A 17,086-nucleotide genomic window follows, 5' to 3' on the forward strand; every position below is an offset into this window, starting at 1 on the left:
CCAGGGAGCGTCCGAGGGTGAGTATATCAATATTTTTTATTTTGATTCTTAATTTTACACTTAAATATGGATCCCAGGGCCTGAAGGAGAGTTTCCTCTCCTTCAGACCCTGGGAATCATAGTATCCCATTGCACTGCATTGGGTTTCGTGTTTCGGCCGACCTCGACCCCGACTTTTTTATAGGATCGGCCGATTTCACTCGACCCGACTTTTGAGAAAGTCGGGTTTCGTGAAACCCGACCCGATCCTATAAAAATAAAAGTCGCTCAACCCTACTTCTCAGCATATCATCCCGAGACGAATGGGTTGGTAGAGAGGACCAATCAGAGCCTGGTCACATATATACGACAATTTGCTTCTGCCAGGCAGGATGACTGGGAATCCTTGTTACCGTGGGCTGAGTTTGCGCTTAACAATGCCGTAGCCAACTCCACCGGTCAAACTCCTTTCCTCCTTAATTACGACCAGCATCCGTGGGTTCCTGTGCCTATGCCCATGTCTTCCACCGACTCCAGGGTGGCAGACTGGGCTGTGGAGGCACGGGACATTTGGGACCGCACTCAGGATGCCATCCGGGCCTCCAAGAAGAGAATGAGGTCCTCCGCTGATGCAAATCGGTGTCCTGCTCCGACCTTTGCTCCTGGCGACTTAGTGTGGCTCTCTGCCCGTAACATCAGGCTGCGAGTTGAGTCCATTAAGTTTGCACCTCGTTACTTGGGTCCCTTTAAGGTCCTCGAACCGGTTAACCCTGTGGTCTACCATCTGGCCCTTCCTCCATGCCTAGGTATCACCGACACCTTTCATGTGTCCCTCTTAAAGCCGGTATACATGTCCCAGTTTTCCAAGTCATCTGCTGGGACATCGGGTTCATACATGGACGATTACGAGGTGAACACTATTTTGGGGTGCAAGGTGGTATGTGGCAAAAAATGTTATTTGGTGGACTGGAATGGTTATGGCCCAGAGGACAGGTCCTGGGAGCCTGCTGAGTGCATTTGAGCTCCGCAGCTCATTGCTGCCTTCGAGCATAGCAGGGTCCAAGAGGTGGGGGCCCTAGGAGGGGGGTAATGTTAGGTGTCGAGTTCTCGCTGCTGCACAGGGGGGATCTCGAACCATGTCTGCTGTGGTCTCCCATTCTCCTCCAGCCGCAGTGGAGCCTGCTCAGCGGAGACAGCGGTCCCAGTGTCTGGCTGAGGCTGATACTGGATGATTGTTACTACTGTCCTTCCAGGCTCTGTCATTGTAGCCAGCAATGTTCAGCAGTGAGTAGGTACTTCTGGGACTAAGTCACGCTTTTCCCATACTGAACATGCCCACAGGACGACCTCCCATTGGAGGTTGGGGGGTCACATGCGGAGGTCCTGAAGCATTTCATGTTGGACCACTAGGAAGGTCCTTGAGTGCTAAAACTATAAAAGGTTTGCATGGCCGCACGGCCATGCACTAGAATCAAACCAATGTTAAAGAGCTTAGCGCCAGTGTGGTCATGCTTGTATGTGGTCAGGGTTTGACTGAAATAAGCACCCTAGAATACCGGCACCTCCGGTGAGAAGTTGTTTGTCTGCTATTCTAACTGCATGACCACAGTTTGGTAGCTGTGTTCCTCTGTGAGGTTAACAGGGCACAGCATCTTGTTATTTTAGCGAATCTGTGAAGTAACAGAGTTCACTAATACCGCCATATAGTACCACCTATTACTAGCAGCAGGGTTCTCTCCTGCACGGTGGACCCCAGGTGGCGAACGCACCAACTGTCTCATATATATATATATATTCGGTGCGTTCTGCCAAACCTAACGCTTGGTAATCTTACTGTCACTTCTATATTTATTTAAAAAAAATTCACGTTTAGCATTCACTTTCACTTTTTATAATTGTTCACAATTTTGCTCTTGTTTTGGGCTCACATTATTATTTTTCTCTTTTCAATAATATATTGCCTTTTTGACTACAAAATTATTTAATTGATATATTTTTTATTTTTCAGTATTATTTTTTTAATTTATTCTTTTTCATTATTTTTTGCATTTTATATATTTATTTTTAGATTTATTTTAATTTATTTTTTTATATTTAGTATTCTTTTTTGTAAATATATTTTATTTATTTTTTATACATTTTGTTATATATACACAATATTATTTTTTATGGATTATAAATATTCATGTTGTTCTATTCTTTCATATATTTTTCTTTTATTTTATTATTTTTTATTTGATTTTTTTTTCTTTTTTTCATTTTTATTTATTTATTTTACTTTAATTATTTTTCCTTATTTCCACTTGCACTATATTGTTTTGCGTCTTATTTATTTATATATATTTTGTTTCCAATTATTTACTTACTCTTTGTAGCACTAAGATTTGGCTGCTTGCTGCAATTCTCATTTTGGGATAGCTAAAGGAGTGTCTCTCCTTTCATAAAAAAATATTTAGAATTGAGAGTCCTCAGTGGTTGATACCTTTTAATGGCTAACTGAAAAAATTTAACAAATTGCAAGCTTTTGAGACTACTCATGTCTCTTCATCAGGCATAGACTAATAGAAATTCTGAAGAATCACATATTTATGCACAACATAGCACAGAAAAATGCCATAGATAAAACAGGTGACGTTAAGCAGAATTACCATTATGTGAGTGATAAACAGTTATGTCCATAAATATTGGAACAGTTCATAGATAAGGAGTGTGAATGTTTTATTGTTCTCTGATTGGGGTCTGGTTCTATGTTATGGTGACCCCACTTGAGCAAATTCATTAGTTGATGTAAAAAGACATAAATCCATGCGACACATTCATTCCTGCACTGAGAGTGTCAAAGGTCATCATCAGCTTCCTAGATCCTTCTGTCTCGCTGAGATTTGAAGTTTTCCTTTTAATATAAGTAATTTCATGTCCATAATGCTATGATCGGGGAGACAAAATGTATTGCCACAGGTAGATCCATTCTTTTTTCTCTTATTGTATGGTGATGAGAGTTCATCCTTGTTCTCAGTTTCTGCCCTGTCTCCCCTACATACAGACCCCCAGTTGGACATTTAGTACAAATAATAAAGTACACAACATTAGAAGTGACGCAGCTGAAAGTACCTGGTATCTTGTAGTCCTGATGTGAATTGGGGATCTTTATCTTGTCCGTGGTCATTATAAATGGAGAGGTTTTACATTTTTTCTGGTTGTAAGGAAAGGTTCCTGCAGCTGTTGGAGAAGACAGCGAGCTTCTGACAATGGTGCTTCTTAGATTTGGGGGCTGCCTAATGCACAGTAGTGGGGGGTCCGGAAAAATGGATTGTAAGCCAGCATCTTTTTGTAGCAAAGGTTGTAATTTCCATGCAGCTCCCCTTAGCACATCCAGATTTAGATTGCAGGTGACTACTAGAGGCACCCGGTTGTTTTCTTCTTTAGCTTTGTAATGTAGCAGGTGATTCCTTGATATTCTAGTTGCTCTTGTAATTTGGTTTTGAATTGTTCTTGGATGGTAGCTCTGATTCAAAAAGGTCTTTCTGAGGCGACCAATGTGCTCATCCCTATCCATGGGGTTGGAACATATACGATTGTATCTGATGGCTTGGCTATAGACAATAGAATTATGTGTTTTGAATGGAAACTGTCCCATTTAAGGTATGTTGGAGGGTCGATTGGCTTCTGATACAGGGATGTCTCTATTTTATTGTTCTGCAGCTTAATGATGGTGTCCAAAAAGTTAATTTCAGTGCAGGAGTACTTGAGTGTTAAGTTGATGGGAGGATGAAATTGATTAAACTATTCATGGAACATCTTTAGATGTGGCTCAGACTCCGTCCAGATGATTAAAATATCATCCTTGTAGCGATAGTAGGCCAGAGGCCTGATGGGACATGAGGACAAAAAGTCGCTTTCAAGCTTGGCCACGAAAAGATTTGCATACTGTGGGGCCATTTTACTTCCCATTGCTGTGCTAGTCTTCTGCAGATATATCTTGTTGTCAAATTCAAAGTAATTGCGGGTGAGGATGAATTTTATAAGTTTCACCACAGAATCGGCATCAGTCCCTGTGTTTTCCAGAAAGAATTTGCAGGCATTTAATCCATCCTGGTGTGGGATATTAGAGTACAAAAATTCCACATCCATGGTGGCCATGATGGTTTCTTCTGGTAGAGGACTATTGCTGATAGTTTATTCAATAGGTCAGTTGTCTCCTGAATGAAGCTGGGTGTATCCTTTACCAGTGGTTTAAGAATACCCTCTACCCATCCAGATGCCTTCTCAGTATGGGTGCCCACACATGAAATAATTGGTCTTCCTGGATTTCCAGATTTGTGGATTTTGGGAAGCATGTAGAATGTCCCTGTTCTTGGACTTTCTGGTATCAGGTCACCGGCACTTATGGATTCGTCGGACAGACAAGATACCATCTTGTTTAGTTCCTTGTAATAGTCCAGTGTAGGATCCGACTCCAATTTTTTGTAGTAGCATGTGTCCATAAGTTGTCTGTTTGCTTCCTTTATATAGTGTGATGTGTTCATCAGGACTATTGCACCACCCTTGTGAGCAGGTTTAATGATGATTTCTTTGTTGGTTTTCAAAGACTGTATGGCCTTTCTCTCCTGGGCACTGATGTTGGATGCTTGTCTCCTGTTACTATCTGTGATGGTGGATTTTATAAAATGTCTGAAGGAGCCTATATATTTATCCAAATGAGGATTGCATCCAGGTGGAGGTGTCCAGTCTGACCTCTTCATGGTTGTTAGGATCCCATTTCCTTCATTCAGATGTTTTCTGAATCTTCTGTATCATTGAAATATTCCCTCAGGCGCAGTCTCCTGAAAAAATGTTCCATATCACTGCAAAGTTCTGTTTTATCCAGGGCCTCAGTAGGACAAAATGAGAGTCCTCTGGAAAGCATGGCCAGCTCCACTTTGTGGGATTTATAATCTGAGAGATTAATGACAAAGTTAGGGTACCGTCACACAGTGCCATTTTCATCGCTACGACGGCACGATCCGTGACGTCGCAGCGTCGTATGATTATCGCTCCAGCGTCGTAGACTGCGGTCACACTTTGCAATCACGGCGCTGGAGCGATGCCGAAGTCCCCAGGTAACCAGGGTAAACATCGGGTTACTAAGCGCAGGGCCGCGCTTAGTAACCCGATGTTTACCCTGGTTACCATCGTAAACGTAAAAAAAACAAACAGTACATACTTACATTCCGGTGTCTGTCCCCCGGCGTTCTGCTTCTCTGCACTGTGTAAGCACCATAGCCGGAAAGCAGAGCGGTGACGTCACCGCTGTGTTCGCTTTCCGGCCGGCAGGTGCTCACAGTGCAGAGAAGCTGAGACGCCGGAGGACAGACACCGGAATGTAAGTATGTACTGTTTGTTTTTTTTACGTTTACGCTGGTAACCAGGGTAAACATCGGGTTACTAAGCGCGGCCCTGCGCTTAGTTACCCGATGTTTACCCTGCTTACAAGCAAACACATCGCTGGATCGGTGTCACACACAACGATCCAGCGATGTCAGCGGGTGATCAAGTGACGAAAGAAAGTTCCAAACGATCTGCTACGACGTACGATTCTCAGCAGGGTCCCTGATCGCTGCTGCGTGTCAGACACAACGATATCATAACGATATCGCTAGAACGTCACGAATCGTACCGTCGTAGCGATGAAAATGGCACTGTGTGACGGTACCCTTAGATGCTTTTGTGTCTGGAATGGAGTGGTTGTCCAAGTTGTCAGGTTTTGGCTTTGTTTTGTATCTGTTTGTATAGAGTCCTGAATTGAGGTGTAATCTGTGTAGTTTAATTTCCTTGTTATGAATCAGAAGGGTCCATAGTTTGTTGTAGTATTGTTGTAATTTTTGCTCTGTGTCTTCTGTGTTTTCCTCAGGGTTTCAAATTGACCTTGGACTTTACTCTTTATGCTGTAGCAGACATGCAAAAGGTGATTCCTTAATCTCTCATGGCATTTTTCTGTGCTGTGTTGTGCATAAATATGTGATTGTTCAGAATTTCTATTAGTCTATGCCTGGTAAAGAGACCTGAGTAGTCTCGAAAGCTTGCAATTTGTTACCATCTTTTCAGTTAGCCATTAAAAGGTATCAACCACTGAGGGCTCTCAATTCTAAATATTTTTCTATCCACTGGCTAACACGGTACGAACATATATATCTCTCCTTTCATACAGATCCTGCACTTTCACTAGGGAACATATGGCAAGGCTCGCTTTTGTATCTTTTATGTGTTAAATGTATTGTAATATAATCATGTATTAAAATATGTTGAAGTTTTTCTATATTTTGGCATGTGCTTCCGTTGTTTTGCAGGAATCTAGATAAAAATATGGTTTTGATTAGCAGCTACAGGTAAGAATACATGTTACAATAAGTTCCATCAAAGCATATATTAATAACTAGTAAACAGACTAAATTACTAATACTGACCTACAAAGTCATCCATAACCTGTCTCCTCAATATATCTCTGAACTAATCTTCCGATATCTTCCCTCACGTAATCTCCGGTCCTCCCAAGACCTCTTTCTCGCCTCCACACTTATTCGCTCCTCACCTAACTGCCTCCAAGACTTCTTCCGAATATGCCCCATCCTCTGAAATTCTTTGCCCCAACATGTCCGACTATCAACCACATTCGGCTCCTTCAGACGGAACCTGAAAACCCACCTCTTCATGAAAGCTTACAGCCTGCACTGACCCCGCTGCCTCCTCACCACTACCAAAGCTACAGCCTCTCCAACACCAGAGCTTCTGCAACCCTCGACCTACTGTCTCCTTCTCCACCATCCTATAGGATGTAAGCCCGCAATGGCAGGGTCCTCGCCCCTCTGTATTAGTCTGTAATTGTTAGTTTGCTTACTGTAAGTGATATCTGTAATTTGTATGTAACACCTTCTCATGTACAGCACCATGGAATAAATGATGCTATATAAATAATAATAATAATAATAATAAATTCTGCTCACTTTAAAGTGATAAAATTAACATAAAACAGTAATAAATAGAATTAAGTTAAGCCAGTTGTTTCGGTGCTCCAAAGCAGTCACAGTATTTCATTTGGCCCCTTGGGAAAATTAATTGTCCACCCTTGATCTAAGATGTTTATAAGCACTGAGGAATGAGGAATTAGGATTAAGGATGAGCACGCACTAAAATGCTCTGCTGCTTGTTACTGAAACCATGCAATTCCTAATGCTCAGATGTTCATTTTGAGTAATGAGTATAATTGGAGTCAATGGAAAATGTAGGATTTTTTCAGCACACCTTACAAGGAGGTCTGGGGCAGTGAAAATGTTGAAATGGATGGAAAAAGTGCTGAATGGAAGGAGAACAGCATGAGGAAGACCCCTGTAAGCATCTCTGACTTCCAGATTGCTGTTGAGAACAGTGGTGTCAGTTTTACTTTATTTTAAGGTCTGATAAAAAAAGTTCAAAATTGAAGATAAATTGTAGTTTACAGGAAAAAAAATTAAATAAATATTCTTTACTGTATAATGACTTGTATATAAATAAAATTTTTAAAAGGGTTTAAAAAGTATGATAATGTTTGCAAAGCCTGCCAAAAATTACAGGGTAATCTGTACACCTTTGAAGGCACCAACTGTAGTATCTCATTCAAATATTGTGAACAAATTATATCTGTGGTACTCAACAATTCATAAAAGGTCTGCACTAAGTGCAAAGTCTGCCAAAAATTACAAGCAGGATCACCCATACACCCTTCAAGGTGTCAACTGTATTATCTCATTCAAATATATTGAACAAAGTGTAGTTGTGGTACTCCCACACTCATAAAAGCTCTGCAAACAGTGAAAAACCTGCTAAAAATTACAAAAAGAGTCATCCATTCACCCTTGAAGTCACCAACTGTAGTAGCTCATTCAAATATTGTGAACAAAGTGTAGTTGTTGTACACCCAAACTCATTCAAACTCTGTACAAAGTGCAAAGCCTGATGAAAGTTACAAGCAAGACCATACATACACTCTTGAAGGCATCAAATAAAGTGCCTAATAAAAAATAGGAAAGTGTAGCTGATGTACTCCTACACTCATAAAGACATTTTTGTGCAAAGCCAAGAAAAAATGATAAAGAGGGTAAAACAGTCATCCGTAGACCCTTGAAGGCGACAACTGGCAGGCTTCATTCAAATATTTTGAAAGTGCAGTCGATGTACTCTTACATGCATAAAGGCTTTGCACAAAGTGTAAAGCCAAGAAAAAATTATAAGGAGGGTATTACAATCATCCATAGACCCTAGAATGCAACACCTTGTGGGGGGGCCTCATTAAAATACATTGAAAGTGTAGTTGATGTGTCCTACACTCATAATAATTTGCACAAAATGCAAAGCCAGGAAAAAATTATAAGTAGGGTCATCCAGCCATCCATAGACACTTGAAGGAAACAATTGGAGGGCATCATTTAAATATTGAATATTAAAAACACTTTATGCGCTGGTGTCATCTGGTGCTGTGGAAAAGTCCGATCTAATCCAGGTTTTGTTCATTTTTATCATAGTGAGCCTGTCATCATTTTCTGTTGACAGCCAAAAGCACCTGTTTGTTATGACCCCCCAGTGATACTAAAAACTCACTAGGGGAAGGGCAGCACAACATCTCCAAGTCATAGAGTGACAGCTCATGCCAGGTGTCCAGCTTTGAGACCCAATAGTTGAAGATTGCAGATAAATTAGAGAGTAGACTGGCTTTGTCTGCTAGGTATTGCTTGGCCATCTTAAAAAACGTTTCCCTCCTTGTCTAAAATACCTAGTCATGAGGGCATGGACACTGAGAGGGTGTCATGAAATTTGCCCAGGCCTTTGACAGTGTAGCCTTGCCTCTGCTGTACCTAATGTGTGTCTCCCTCACTTCTCTTCCTTCTTTGGGTAAATAAGCTTGCCCCCTACCACTAGTGATGTCTGATGGGAAATTGTTCAACATGTTATCCTCAATGGCCTTCTGGTATAGCACCATTTTAGTAGACCTTTCCACCTCAGGAAGGAGAGATGCAAAGTTCTTCTTGTAGCTTGGGTCTAGCAGGGTGAAAAACCATTACTTTTTCAACATATTTTCCACAATGGCCTCCTGGTATAGCACTAATTTATTAGACCTCTCTGCCTCAGGAAGGAGAGCTGCAAGGTTCTTCTTGTAGCTTGGGTCTATCAGGGTGAACAACCAGTACTCTTTTTTGGCCAAGATGAATGTAATGAGAGGGTCACTGGAAAGGCAATGGTACATAAAGTCTGCTTTATGTGCAAAGCCCCCTACAGTCAACACTTCCCTGTCTCCACTATGATGACTACTCTCCATCTCCTCCTCCTTCTCTTCCTCCTCATTCCCCTCCTCAGCTCATCCACATAGGAGAGACAAAGACAAAACTTGTTTGCATAATAACATCTGTTGCGCTAACAACCAGCTCCTATTCCTCCTTCTCAGTATCCCCCTCCTCAGTCTCCACCTCCTCATTGTTACCCAATCCATGCTGAGCAGATGAGATGAGGCTGGGCTGTGTAGTATCTGCCTGTCTCAGGTCTTCCTCCATTTCCACCTGGTACGCATGTAAAACTTCAGCTTTAATTGTGAGCAGCAACTCTTTAAGTAGGCACATAAGCGGCATTGTTGTGCTGATTATGATGTCATTGCTGCTTACCATCTTTGTATAGTCCTCAAAGTCCCTCATCAAAGCCACCTGCGAAACATGAGTAGGAAATATGCTCCTGTTGTAAGGTTGGTGTATACATACACTACAATTTTTTATTCATTTATTAGTTTCTGACAATGTGGATCCGCGCTACAGTGGTGTGGAAGTGACCAAGGATGCAGATTAGTGTATATAGGGATGCCCAAGCGGTGTTGCGCCGTATAGATGCACAGTGTGTCAGCGGGAGGTTCCCCACCCCCGCCAATGAACCACCATAAACCAACCTAGATGGATATAAAATTAAATCGAATCTGAAACAGGGTTATACTCCATCCAAAGAAATACGATGCGGACTCACTCACTCACACGCTGAGCCTTGCGCCAGCGAGCTCCGCCCCCTGTTCTCTCCCGCTCGTATCCAGGGACGCTACCGGCCGGAGCCGTCCCTGGCTCTACGCAGCCCTCACAACACACGCCGCCTGGCAGCTGCTTTTCCCTGCTCGCCCACCTGCCTACTTGCACACCCGCCGGACCAACCCTGCCACCCAGCCCGGACCACATTCCTTTCTGCACGCCGAGTCCTCAGTACAGCACGGTGAGTCCGCATCGTATTTCTTTGGATGGAGTATAACCCTGTTTCAGATTCGATTTAATTTTATATCCATCTAGGTTGGTTTATGGTGGTTCATTGGCGGGGGTGGGGAACCTCCCGCTGACACACTGTGCATCTATACGGCGCAACACCGCTTGGGCATCCCTATATACACTAATCTGCATCCTTGGTCACTTCCACACCACTGTAGCGCGGATCCATTTTCTTTTATACGTTGGCATTTCCCTTTTTGACAGTACCAGCTCCTCTGTCTTGGCTCCTGCAGCACAGTGACTCCAGTCAGGTAGCGCTGGTGTATTTTCTTTTATCAAGTTTCTGACAATGTATTGTGCACTACATCACCTTTATTGTGCTATTGTTTATTTATACATGTATTTACTATTAATCATGATGATCATTGAGATATAGAAAAAAACACAAAGTAATGAACTAAGGTCTATAATTACAACTGAAACTACAACTGATCAAAAAAAACCCTAAAAAATTAAGCTTTAATGAAGATAATTAAAACTGGAAACATATAAGTAAGACTAATATACCAATAGCAGAGAACCTGCAATTAAGGGTCCATAGGTAATGCAAAATATAGTCAATATACACTCACTGGCCACTATATTAGGTACACCTGTCCAACTTCTTGTTAACACTTAATTTCTAATCAGCCAATCACATGGTGGCAACTCAGTGCATTTAGGCATGTAGACATGGTCAAGACAATCTCCTGCAGTTCAAACCGAGCATCAGTATGGGGAAGAAAGGTGATTTGAGTGCCTTTGAACGTGGCATGGTTGTTGGTGCCAGAAGGGCTGGTCTGAGTATTTCAGAAACTGCTGATCTACTGGGATTTTCACGCACAACCATCTCTAGGGTTTACAGAGAATGGTCCGAAAAAGAAAAAAAATCCAGTGAGCGGCAGTTCTGTGGGCGGAAATGCCTTGTTGATGCCAGAGGTCAGAGGAGAATGGGCAGACTGGTTCGAGCTGATAGAAAGGCAACAGTGACTCAAATCGCCACCCGTTACAACCAAGGTAGGCCTAAGAGCATCTCTGAACGCACAGTGCATCGAACTTTGAGGCAGATGGGCTACAGCAGCAGAAGACCACACCGGGTACCACTCCTTTCAGCTAAGAACAAGAAACTGAGGCTACAATTTGTACAAGCTCATCGAAATTGGACAGTAGAAGATTGGAAAAACGTTGCTTGGTCTGATGAGTCTCGATTTCTGCTGCGACATTCGGATGGTAGGGTCAGAATTTGGCGTAAACAACATGAAAGCATGGATCCATCCTGCCTTGTATGGAGCATCTTTGGGATGTGCAGCCGACAAATCTGCGGCAACTGTGTGATGCCATCATGTCAATATGGACCAAAATCTCTGAGGAATGCTTCCAGCACCTTGTTGAATCTATGCCACGAAGAATTGAGGCAGTTCTGAAGGCAAAAGGGGGTCCAACCCGTTACTAGCATGGTGTACCTAATAAAGTGGCCGGTGAGTGTATATAGGAAAGGACTAGGGAGGAAAGAGGTGCCTTTCCCTAGAATATTCCGTTCCTTGCTGCGGAGGTTGGCACCCTGGGAAGCGATGTGGCGCCCCCGCTCAACGTGGACTGACCCTGAAGACCCTAGCAGGTATCCCTACCAAAAGCCACCACCTACACACACACCAAAACAAAAAAGACAATAAAAGTGTTAATATACACTAAACAGTGCTAATGCTAATGCTGGCTAGCGGTGTATAGCTAACACACAATGAGCTTGTATTAGGTAAATTCAAGGTGATGAAGATACTGCGCTGAAAAATAAGATGTAACTAATATATTAAGCAGTATCCCACAGTGCGGTCCTCTTTGTATATATCATACAAGGCAATAAGTATCTGTTATACAATATACAGAATCTTTCTCTTCAAAAGAAGCCAAGAAAAAAAACAAAAATCATTGAGATATTCAGAGGAATTAGGAATAGCACAATGCAATTTCTGTATACTCCCTGATAACTCTGTGATAATACCTATTTTGTTTAATTCCAATATGCACTTTATTCATACCTACCAAAAAATTAGTATTTGAATATTATGAAATATCATAACTGTCACCATCTGATAAATTTACTGTTTTAATTTATTGTGTAATATCCCCATTTTCCCTAGTTACCCTGTTTTTAAATCCATTCAATAAAGATTAATATTTAAATTGTAAAATTAGTTTGGTGATGTATCTCCTTGTAAGCTTTTACATTTAATCTTTGTGCAGTCCTCAAAGTCTTGGAGAACTGAATAAATTTCAGACATCCATGCACACTCTTCAGTTGTTATGTGCAGAGGCTGCCCATAATACAGACAGGCATGATAGAGTTGGTTTCCAACAACTGGCCTCTGCTGCTCACAAAGCCTTGCCAGCATGTGTAGTGTGGAGGTCCAGAGCGTAGTCATGTCGCACACCAGTCGGTGAGCTGTCACTTGCATGCGCTGCTACAGCACTGACAGACCGGTTGCCACTGTAGCTGACTTGCGAAATAGTGATGCAGTGTACCTTGACCAGAAGCTCTGGCAAAACTGGGATTTCAGAAACTGCTGAACCACCAAGTTTTGCACGTGGGCCAAACATGTTACGTATGTGAGCCTGCAAACCTTCACAGCCGCCACCAAGTTATTATTATTTATTATAGCGCCATTTACATATGAAAGAGGTATACATTAAAGCAAGTACAGTAATCTGAAACAATACAAGTCACGGCTGGTACAGGAGGAGAGAGGACCCTGTCTGAGAGGGTTCACAGTCTACAAGGGATGGGTGAGTATACAGTAAATTAAGGTAGAGCTGGTCGTGCAGTGGTATGGTGGAATGAGGGTTACCACAGGTTGTAAGCTTGTTGGAAGAGGTAGATATTCAGGCGAGAGACTGATATGTTGAGTTAGAGAGTTCCACAGTATGGGATATGCATGGGAGAAATCTAGTATGCGAATGTGGGAAGAGGAGATTAGAGGGGAGTAGAGAAGGAGCTCTTGTGAGTATTGGAAGTTGCATGCAGGTAAGTAGCAGGAGGCTAGGTCACAGATGTATGGAGGAGACAGGTTGTTGATGGCTTTGTATGCCACGGTTAAAGTTTTGAACTGGAGTCTCTGGATAATGGGGAGGCAGTACAATGATTGACAGAGGGGAGAGGCCCGGGAATAGTGAGGAGACAGGTGGATTAGTCGGGCAGCAGAGTTTAGGACAGATTGGAGGGGTGCAAGAGTGTTTAAAGGGATAACGCAGAGCAAGAGGTTGCAGTAGAAACATTTTTATGCAGTGTGGAGTTGTGCAAAACAATTGCAACTGATGGCATTTTCATGCCAGTTTAAATCCAGTCTGTTGGAATGGGCAGAGTTGGGATAGAGCTAGGGGATTATTGCAATGTGGCCATATCCCCTGTTAAATTTATTAAAAATGTCTGCCTTTGGAAGTCAAAAAAGCTTCTCCAGCATTTCACCACACCAGTATTTCTGGTGTGGTGCATGGAGGTGCACGTTACTCAGCAGAGATGCCAAATTCATTAACTTGTATGCCTCCTGTGCTATGCCAGTCTTGGTGAATCAGCCCCTTCGCCTTAGGCTAGTTTCACACTAGCATTTTGAGGAGCTGCGGAGGGCTGAGGACTTTCTCCGTGAAGCCCCGCCCTCGGCCGCTAGCTCCGCCTACTTCTGCATGCGGCCTGCGTACCTATCTTTAACATTAGGTACGCAGGTCGTGCCGCTGTATGCGGATGCTTCCGCATGCGTGTTTTGACGATGCGGAGAAAGAAAAAATTGCTACAAGCTGGGTTCTAAGCTGGTCAGCGCATCGTCAAAACGACGCATGCGGAAGCATCCGCATACAGCGGCACGACCTGCATACCTAATGTTAAAGATAGGGATGCAGGCCGCATGCAGGCTGCATGCAGAAGTAGGCGGAGCTAGCGGCGGAGGTGCGGCTGAGGGCGGGGCTTCACGGACGAAGTCCGCAGCCATCCGCAACGCTAATGTGAAACCGGCCTTAGGTATCTGTGCAGATAAAAATGGATCAATCAATACTCAGGTACAACTAAGAAAAGCACTGGTCAAACAAGACATGAAGATTCAAAAAGACCTAGTCATATAATTCTGGTATTCTTTTTTTAACATGGATACGAGGATTTTCAAACAACCCCTTTAATAATGTTAGCATTATTAAACTGTAAAACGACCATGGTTTTTCATATCTGAAGCAGAAATTACATGATTAAATAAATGAGGATCTGATAAGCAGTTTTTATTAGGGAATGAGGATTGATCAGCTGTCTTTATTAGGGAATGATAAAATAAATGGTATTTACAGTCTAACTATAGAAATGTATGTGATTTAGAATGTGAAAAATTTAACATTCCAGCAATGCTAATAATGGAGCTCTCACATTCAAGCTGATGGCTCTATCAATTTTGTAAAAAAAAAAGATTCCTTTTTAAGTCATGTTTAAAGTGAGGATATGAATTCTTAACATTTTGTTTTTTTTATTACTGGTCAAATAAAACTTTGCATCAAATGCTTCTAAGAAGTTTTCAGTTCATTCATTCGCCTTTGTAATTGTGGCAATCCATGGCTCTATTTGTCTTGACGCCATCAATGCAGCATCTATAGCTATCGGCACTGGCATGAGGAAGAGTAAAAGGCTGTATCACGTCAAGCCCTCAAGAAGAATTATCGCTTTTTCCTGCCTCAGTTCACAGCTGTATTATGTCACCAAATCAAACCACAATGTAATCATGGATGAATAAAATATTTTTTCTCTTACCTTTAATGCTTTTTCTGTCAATTACAATCAAAGAGTATGATTTTAGGCCTGTCAGTTTGCAACGGCCTTTCCTACTGATGACTCTAAGACCGTAATCTGCTAAATATAACATGAATCAGTGAAGTCTTATAGGAATTCAGCCATTGAGAAGAAGCATGTTTTTCTCCCACAGGGGACAGAAAAGTAATTGGTCTTTAAAGAATGAAATCAAAGATGTTAAAATATCCCACTTAATCTGCTTTTTTCTCATGTCAAAAAATTCAATGTGTTGAATTTTCTCATGATGCATTATTTCCTTCAAGGTAAGTATAGAAATATTAGCAACATTATCAAATCAATCTAGTTCCATATGCACTTCTCTAACATCAAAAATGTTATATTTAGATTTATTTTCAAATTTCATTTCCTTGTTCTAAGAGATTATCTTCTCTCTGGTAGTGAAGCTGTAATTTCTCAGCACCTCCAACCTGTGGGCAGTTTATCATGATAGCCTGATTACATCATTAACCACAATCAAAAAACATTTCCCTAAAATGATGTGAGCTTGCCTGAATAAATTGCTTCCTTTGATCTTTCTCGATTATATTACAATGGACCATTCTTTTTTCATCCTTGCAAAAGCTTATAAGAGGGAAATATTAATAATATATTTAAGTAAATTGCTGAAATACAGACAGATACATTCATTGTAAATCATCTCCTTAGGAAAAAAAAATCAAATTTAAAGTGAAATTATTTAAACAAAAAGATGTTGAAGAACGGTTATAGAATAACAGAGCTGAAAAATAAAGTATCCATGGAAAATGCATTGTTATACTCAGCAACAAATAAAACTAGCCACAGCAAATATTGTACAGTACATCACTATGAAGAGAAAAAAGTATATATACTTTAATGTTTGTGTATGTATACAGTTGGAAAAAAAGTACTTGATACACTGCCGATTTTGCAAGGTTTTTAACCTTCAAAGAATGGAGAGGTTTGTAATTTTTATTGTAGGTACACTTTAACTGTGAGAGACAAAATCTAAAAAAAAATACAGAAAATCAAATTGTGTGATTTTTAAACAATTAAATAGCATTTTATTGCATGAAATAAGTATTTGCTCACCTATGAAACAGCAAGAATTCTGGCTCACACAGACTTGTTAGTTTTTCTTTAAAAACCCCACATACTCTGCACTCATTACTTGTAGTAATTGTACCTGTTTGAACTAGTTACCTTGATAACAGACACCTGTACACACACTCAATCAATAACATTCCAACCTCTCCACCATGGCCAAGACCAAAGAGCTGTCTAAGAACATCAGGGACGAAATTGTAGACCTGCACAAGGCTGGGATGGGCTACAGGACAACAGTCAAGCAGCTTGGTGAGAAGGCAACAACTGTTGGCACAATTATTAGAAAATGGAAGAACCACAATTTTTTTTGTCTGGGGCTCCATGCAAGATCTCACCACTTGGGGTAATGATGATTCGGAGAAAAGTCAGGAATCAGCCCAGAACTACATGGGAGGATGACCTGAAGAGGGCTGGGACCACACTCTCAAACATTACCATTAGCAACACTCTTCTCCATCATGGATTAAAATCCTGCAGGGCACACAAGGTCCCCATGCTCATGCCAGCACATGTCCAGGTCTGTTTGAAGCTCAACAATGACCATCTAGATGATCCAGAGGAGGCGGAGAGAAGGTCATGTGGTCAGATAAGACAAAAAGAGAACTTTTTGTATCAACTCTATTCGCCATGTTTGGAAAAAGAAGAAGGATGAATGCAACCCCAAGATCACCATCCCAGTCATGTAGCATGGTGGGGGAAACATAATAATTTGGGTGTGCTTTTCTGCAAATGGAAAAAATTGACTGCACTGCATTAAAGGGAGTATCGATGGGGTCATGTATTGTGAGATTTTAGCCAACAACCTACTTCCCTTAGTTAAAGCACTGAAAATCGGTCATGGCTTGATCTTCCAACATAACAATAACCAAAAAAATACAGCCAGGGTAACTAAGGAGGGGATCCGTATGGATCATTTCAAGGTCGT

The sequence above is a fragment of the Ranitomeya variabilis genome, chromosome 2 (assembly GCF_051348905.1).
Source record: "Ranitomeya variabilis isolate aRanVar5 chromosome 2, aRanVar5.hap1, whole genome shotgun sequence".
NCBI classification, from domain to species: domain Eukaryota; kingdom Metazoa; phylum Chordata; class Amphibia; order Anura; family Dendrobatidae; genus Ranitomeya; species Ranitomeya variabilis.